Source organism: Magnolia sinica, chromosome 1 (assembly GCF_029962835.1).
Source record: "Magnolia sinica isolate HGM2019 chromosome 1, MsV1, whole genome shotgun sequence".
In the NCBI taxonomy this organism is placed as follows: Eukaryota; Viridiplantae; Streptophyta; class Magnoliopsida; order Magnoliales; family Magnoliaceae; genus Magnolia; species Magnolia sinica.
Genome location: NC_080573.1, coordinates 102,881,638 through 102,889,237, shown reverse-complemented (window position 1 = coordinate 102,889,237; position 7,600 = coordinate 102,881,638). Strand labels below are relative to the sequence as shown.

The 7,600-nt window shown below is 38.3% G+C and overlaps 1 long non-coding RNA gene across 1 annotated transcript; it reads right to left on the bottom strand.

The window, feature by feature from the left end:
- Nucleotides 1-4,391: 4,391 nt before the first annotated feature.
- LOC131254766 (uncharacterized) lies at nt 4,392-7,396 on the bottom strand. The gene is made up of 5 exons (XR_009175884.1): nt 5,971-7,396; nt 5,461-5,550; nt 5,199-5,332; nt 4,808-4,972; nt 4,392-4,690 (listed from the first exon to the last, which is right to left on the bottom strand). It is a non-coding gene; the product is annotated as an uncharacterized LOC131254766 (long non-coding RNA).
- Between the last annotated feature and the right edge of the window lie 204 nt (nt 7,397-7,600).

Genomic DNA, 7,600 nt, shown 5'->3' with positions numbered 1-7,600 from the left:
ATCACATAAGTATTAAAAGTAAATAGCAATCCCAAACACAGTCATTTTTATAGTGGTTCGACTATGTGTCTACTCCACTTTCGACGAACGCACTCAACCCTTGAGTGTACCGGATCTCACTAACGAAGGTTTCAAATCAAGTTCACATCAAACCAGTACAACCTACACAAGGCTAACTCTAGGACCTATACAAGGTACCTAACATGTCTACACGAGACACAAGTTTATGCCCCACACAGGAGCAAGGGTCAACACACAACACCTAGATTTTAGGCCACACAGGCCAAGGATCCACACATGACACCTCGAGTTTATGCTCCCCAGGAGCAAGGGTCAACACACAGCACCCACGCGTATTCTCCCGTCGGAGGCCTCCTATGAAGACTTGAAAGGGGTGAGAAACACCTTTGACTCAATCCTACAAAAGGAATGATCAAAAGGGTCTCTGGGCTCTAATGACTTATAGATAAGTAAATGAGCCCCATTAAGCACGTTGATGAAGATCTACTCCTTTGATGATGAAAAATCTCCAGCTCCCTTAAATCGCAACACAGATGATGCTCCAATGTAAGGTGACGGGTTGGGTTAAGGTTATGTTGGAATCGTACTCTATTAAATGTTTTCCTATTTTAGAAACAGAGTGATTTCAAGCATCTAAGCATTCAAGGTATCCCAGCTCAATGATTTGCCATTAAGGTGGTAGCTGGATGATCCTTGAATGCGAAAGTTCATTCCCCAATCCACTCTATTGAATATCAATGATGAGGGTGGATTAGAGGATGAACTCTCATGAGAGAAAAGGGCTTAGGTAGGTGATTTGAATTAAACACTCAAAAGCTCTATCTATCTTCGTTCTACCAACAACCTAAGGTAAGCTCCCATTAAATAGGCAAAAAGTTTCAACGAAAATAAAACAGTCATATTTTTGACAGAGTTCGATATCATCGAGCGTATACTCTCGATAATATCGAATGGCCGCTCGATGACACAAACTTCATCTGTCAAACGCTTTTGAATCTTTTTGCCAACTGATCGAGGATATCGAAGCTGCTTCGATGTCATCAGATTTCGAACTCCGATTTCATCGACTCATGGTTAAATTCCTCGACATTTAAAAACATGAGAGTAAACTTGCCTTAGAAATTTTAACAGGCTTTGATATGATCGAGCATCCCTCGATATCATCTAATTTTGAATATCGATGATATCGATACAAATTTCAATAGATCGATCTTTTGCAAAGAATTTTCCTATAAACTCGCTGGACAGTTTGTGTCTCAATTCGTTGACATCGTCCTGGTCTCGATATGATCGATCTTTGAATATCAATATCATTGAGTGATCCTCGATACTTCAAATAATTGAACGATTTTACCTGAATGCTTGCTGGACAGATTTGTATCCCTAATCCGATATCATCGAAGACCATCGATATCATTGAGATTTGAAACTTGAGGACATTGAGGCTCCCTTCAAGATATCGAACATCACAAGATTTTCCTTAATTGCTTATTGGATACCGACTAACCAGATGTCAATTTTATCGAGCTATTTCGATGAACTCGAGATTCGAAAGTCGATGATATCGATACCGTCATCGATTCATCGAGAATTTAGCCCAAAGTTCATTTTGGTTGCTGAACATCTGAGGTCCTCATTTCGATAACATCGAGTGAGTATCAAGGACATCAATAACAGAGTCTGATTTCATTGAGACACTTATCGATAAATCGACAAAGGCTGAAAACTTAGAGATTTTTCTGATTTTGCAAAACAGTTTTCACACCTTAAACCTTATGTTGTTCTAACCATTTTTAAGGGTTTTATATACCTGGTGTTTTGGGACATGAGATGTGAGGCTAAGTTTACCTTTGACGAGTTTGGGGCACACATCCAGTTGAGGTAGACGCTTGAATGATCTTCTTATGGGGCACACTTATCTTGCTGACTCAACACTCACGCTAATTGACAAACCAGGGCACTTTCAATCTCCCCCTTTGTTAATTACGTGACAAAATGCCTGAAATCGTAGAACAACATCTAGACCAACATCCTAAATTGTGTGTACATGATCTTTACACAATTTTACAAATATGTTATTGAGGTCACACAACATTCAATAGTAGCTGCTCCCCCTATCTTCTTGTAGCTACTCCCCCTAACACCTGCACCACCATTCATACATAGATATACACATAATTTCCTCCGTGGTGGGATTTGTTTTCCCCCTTTTTATCAGTCATTGGCAAAGGGTAATAGAGCAATACTAGTTAACTGAAGTTGAAGCATAAAGTCATGGGAGAATCAAAAGAGACCCAGATAATTCCATTCATAATAGATAATAACATCTAGATATTCATGGAAATCATTCATGCACATCAGTGTAGAGAAGAGCTGTGAGTTCGAAAAAAAATATAGCTTCAAACGACAGAATTCATAATCCAAGTCACAATCTTTAAAGGAGGTTCAATAATTTTCAGGAGAGCAGTCAGAATAAGGTATACCAGTTGCATTCATCATTCCACAGATAAGCAAAATACATTCAGATAAGATGATTCAGGGATATCAGATAAATAGATGAAGATGATAGAAAAACAAGCATCAAAGATAAATATATATGTATCATCAAGCCAAACTGAATATCTAAAACAGAAACTGCTCAAGCTTGGTAGTATTTCAACATCCATCCCAAACCATTCCAACGAAATATCTAGCCCAACCATGGGCATACCAAAAAAATATTTTCCTCATTTAGAGGATATGCATACTCCACAAACAACAACTTGTTAGACTTTTCATGTTAGCTATCCACCACATACACACACAAGAACGTAGGGCATTCAAAACGATACCCATGCCCGTACGTGCAGATACGTAGTCGGTGTATGTGGTGGCAGGAAAGCTGTCGACTCTAAGGTACTGATGCCGATGAGGATGATGCCGTATCATCTCGATGGCATGTCAACAGATCAACGAGCTGCTGGACCGTGTGCTGTACACCAAACACCATTTTCTCCAATGCTGAGAACTATGCATCATGTCTCTCCAGCTTATCCTCTATTCAAGTCAATCCACGCTGTGTTGCCCTGACCCTATCTTGATGAAATTTGAAGCGTTGGGTCTGAGCAGAATCGGTCGGAGCTGGAACTTGTTGAGGCTCTTATGGATCTCCTCTTGGTGGCACTGCTCCTTTTCCCATCTCTCCTTCTCCATGAATTTCATCCTCAGGTTGGCCTTTCGAATATGCATGAAATTTAAGGTCCAGTTTTCGAATATTGACCCTGTTAAAATGCTAGAGAGGACACTCAGGATTGTTTGTCAGAGGACCGATTGTATCGCATATCACATGAATGATGTGAGGAAAAGGCAGATGGACTTCTCTGGACGTGTGGATGACACTTGCCATTTGGTGAAGAATCATGGTAGGTAGACACAACTTGATTCCAGTGGCAACACAGTACATAATCATGACCATGAACCCGATAAGATCCGCTCGATTGGGTCCACGAGGGTAAGCGTTGGAGTAGAATATTCTATGCAGTACTCAATACTTAGGGTGCATGTATTTGGCTTTCAATGCATTCCCTTGGTACCACGAAATATCTGTCCTGACGCAGGAATTTTTTGATTGTAGAATGAGTGATAGGGTTCTTAAGGTCAAGATCAGACAACCTGACTGGAGACAAGGTAAGATCGAACATATTGGCAATGGATTCCGTAGTGATTTCAATGCTATCATGCCCGATAGTCAATGTAATGGACGGTGGATCTAAGATTGGAGAATGACAATATGCAAGAAAATGGTAGGTTCGCTCATTGTGACTTGGACCACCAAAATCAAGAAGGGGCAGCCAGTCGATTACATCCAACAAAGGTTCCACATTATATGGTTTGATGCATTCCCTGTCAATTCTACGTTCATACACCAAGCGCCTCCCTGCGTATTTTTTAAGAATATGTGGAGGAGACACTATTAGAAAAGGGGCAAAGGCTACAGATAAAAATCGTAGCTAAATGCCTATTACTATGGTTATAGTCCGTAGCAATTGGTGGGGTAGCTAAAGGTAAAAAATGTATGGCTACGGATTAAATCCGTAGCAATAGATATCAATAGCTACGGATAGAAGCCGTAGCTATACTTTCTGTAGCAAAATGTACCTACAACTACAGATAATATCTGTAGCTAAAAGTGGAATGAAATCCGTAGCAATATGCTGAAGTTAGCTTAGCTACAGTTTTTAGAACAAGAGCTACGGCTAAAATCCGTAGCTATTTTTTTAAAAAAATTTATAACAATGGTGCCTGTTACCATTGCAAGAACCTGCTGTGATTGATAACTCATCTAAGCTAATACAATTAATGCTAATAGGAATAGTACATAAAATGTAATCAGAAAAAAAAAATGATGCATTTATTACAAATAACAATCAAATCATACAATGCATCCTACATTCACATTTCTAAATAAACAATACTTCACTTTGGTCAAGCCTCTTCTAAAACTTTCCAATCTAGCATGTTTAACTTCTTTGACAAGAAGTTTAATATCCTCTTTTGATTTCATTTCCAGCTCTTCTTGATGTTTCTGCTAGTTCTTAAGTTGTTCTTTTACAACGTCCAATTTCGGTAGCAACAACTCCTTCTCATAAATGGCAAACACTTTTGCCAACTCCAAATGAATCTTTTCATCCTAAAATAGATCATCATATTCATGGGATCATAACGAATAGAAAGGATTTAAGAGATCATTTCATGAAGGAATAGAAGGTAAAAAAGGAACCTGTCATAAGAATTACAAAAAAGGAACCTATTCGAACTTGAGCTTTGACTCCATCTCCAAATACTACCTACAAAGTTCTTCCATATCCCATTGCATTTGAGTAACTCTTTCCCTTTCAATTAAGATGGCTTGTTGCAGGTTTTGTTTACATTTTTGCTTAGTACTTTCAAGTTCCACATCCAAATATTTCACCTGGGTAGGCATGTTACCATTTACGAGAGTTATAAACACAACAATAACCATGTAAAAGGGTTTGAATGACATGGCAAGGAGTCCTGGAATCCAATGGATAACATTGTTTTAATTAATTACAAGGCCTAGATTTTGGAGTTATATATGTCAAAGAAGCCCAATTTACAAGAAACTTTGAAGCTAATTAACCCAAGAGCTTGTAATCAGGAAAGAAAATGCAACTCACCCCTGTTCTATAATTCATCATACATTTCAGTTGTCCAGATGTTGATGAAAAGGACATCTTCAAATTCTCAGGTCCAACCTCTAATGTCTCATTTTGTGAAGTATCCATAATTGACATGTGCCCACTACTTGCTCCTGTATTGTTTAAAGGAGAATTACAATATGTGAATATTGTTATTGCTCATGGTCCTTTTGAATGCAGTATGTAACAAATGACCAGAAAAGCCAAAAAGTATTTAATGAGAAGAATATTGAAAATCCACTTTGTCCCCCAACTTTAGAAATAAAGTAGGTGCTCCATCCAAGTGACGGCACAGATACTTGAAAGATCAGATACCATACCTCTATTGTACCTACTATATATTCAGATAAAAGAGAAATGACAGCAATCATGCCCACCAGCCAAACAAATGCATTGAAGAATCCAATTACTGACTCTTCCTCGGGCAAGGTATCATGACTGTAATCGTCTTCCTGATCAGCTCTGGAGTTAGCTTTTCTTTACAATGTCTAATAATCCAAATAAATATATGACCATAAGCTAATAGATGAATTTGATTTAAGTACAGAGGGGAAGTAGACAACAATGAAAAGCTCATAAGACACCTAGATCACAATTGTATGTGTGTATACCATTGCTTAGTTGACCAAAGAAAAAACAAATTAAAATGCCATTTTCTATGATCGAACACCATACAATGTGCCTAGTTTTGCATTCATGTAAGCATAAGGAATTAGGAGAAAGTAATGGAGAGAAATAGAGAGGAGTTCACCTCTTGTGCTTCAAGGAGCTGTCAATGGGTCTTCAATTGGAAGAAGAGATAGGCGATGTAAGCAAGAAGCATGATAATGCTGCTTGCTCTAGACAGTTGAAGAATGTGATTGACAGTCCTAGCGTCATTGTCAGAGGCATGTTTGAACTTCAAAGGCAGCATGTGGCACACCAAAGCCAAGAAGAGAAGGCCAGAATTAGCATGGGCTTGCTTTTGCAAGAGAAATAAGAAATATGAAAGAAAGGGTAAAGGCAAGGGCTGGGTGGGTTGAATGAGAGTATTAAATGAAAAAAAGGGGGTTAGTTTTGAGATATGGCTTACTCTATCGAATTTTTGTTCGTTTATGAGGTTTACGAGTCCTTTGAGGAAAAGAGGAGCCAAGAACAAGTAGTAGATTAGAGATGATAGAACACAAAAGAGACCACTTCAGCACCTTTATCTTCCCTTTATGCAAAGCTAGTAGAGCTATCATTAGCTCTATTGCATTTCTGCATGTTGCATTCACGAGTCCCCCAACTACAAAAACCCAACCAAATACATCAACCTTTTTTTAATTTTTTTTTCTACTGAGCCCTTCAAGCGTGTACAGGATCGGAGCCATTCGTCAACTGAACTCTACTGTCTATGGCCATCTACAGCCACATAAGAGCAAGAAAAGAAAAAATATAAAGAAGCAGCAGGAGCCAACTGATGAATGAACTGGACATCGTACACATATGCCATGCTGCCGCATGTTTCCCTAATACAGCAAGGGTCAGAAACAAATAAAAAAAACAAAGAAGGAAGCATAGTGATGGAGTACTAGTTGGGCCAGTATAAACTGCAATTTTCCTGCAATAAATTAATTAAATTAACAAAAAAGGAAAAATAAAAAAAATCAAATGTGCTCAGACACTACAAGAAGCCCAAATTACAAACTAAATGATTCGAACTATGGTTTCCATTCAGATTTATCACCAACAAAAATCTAGGCTTAGTTAATTTTCTAACCGTCAAATGGTGGACATTTATATATTGGAAGGTTAAAATTGAAAGTAGGTGCTGTTTCAACAAATTTGTCTACAAATCAGAGGCTAAAGTTGTTCAACCAACCTAGCCAGACTTTAGAATGATGACTTTAGCAGTGTTAGGCAGTTTGGTCTATTTAGTTCAAGTTAATGTATGCCACGGCTATACTTTTAGAGTCGTCGTGCATCAAGCATTATACTTTGGAAGAGTATCAAATAACTACTAAATATCAAATCCTTTAATCGTTGGACTAGTTCCTTTTAAATATAAATGGTCTACTTAACCTTTGAAAAATCAATAGATTAACCTGTTTCAATATCAGATTTTTTTAAAAATCAATGCTCCTATTTCCACAAACAAGTGTCCATGAATCAGAGGTTAGGATCGTTCAACTAATCTGATCTTGGGATAGTTACACCACGACAGTGGGTCCCGTGTTCAATTTTTGAGTGCTATGCAACCTGAATATCATATAACTTACACTATGGGTCCAATCGATCCATAGCTCAACTGGCAGAGTGAGTGGAGATCCATAGCTCAACTGGCAGACTGAATGGAGATACCTCATTTCAACACTTGAGGTCTTGGTATCGATCCCTAGTGGGGGTGGCTAACATGGAGT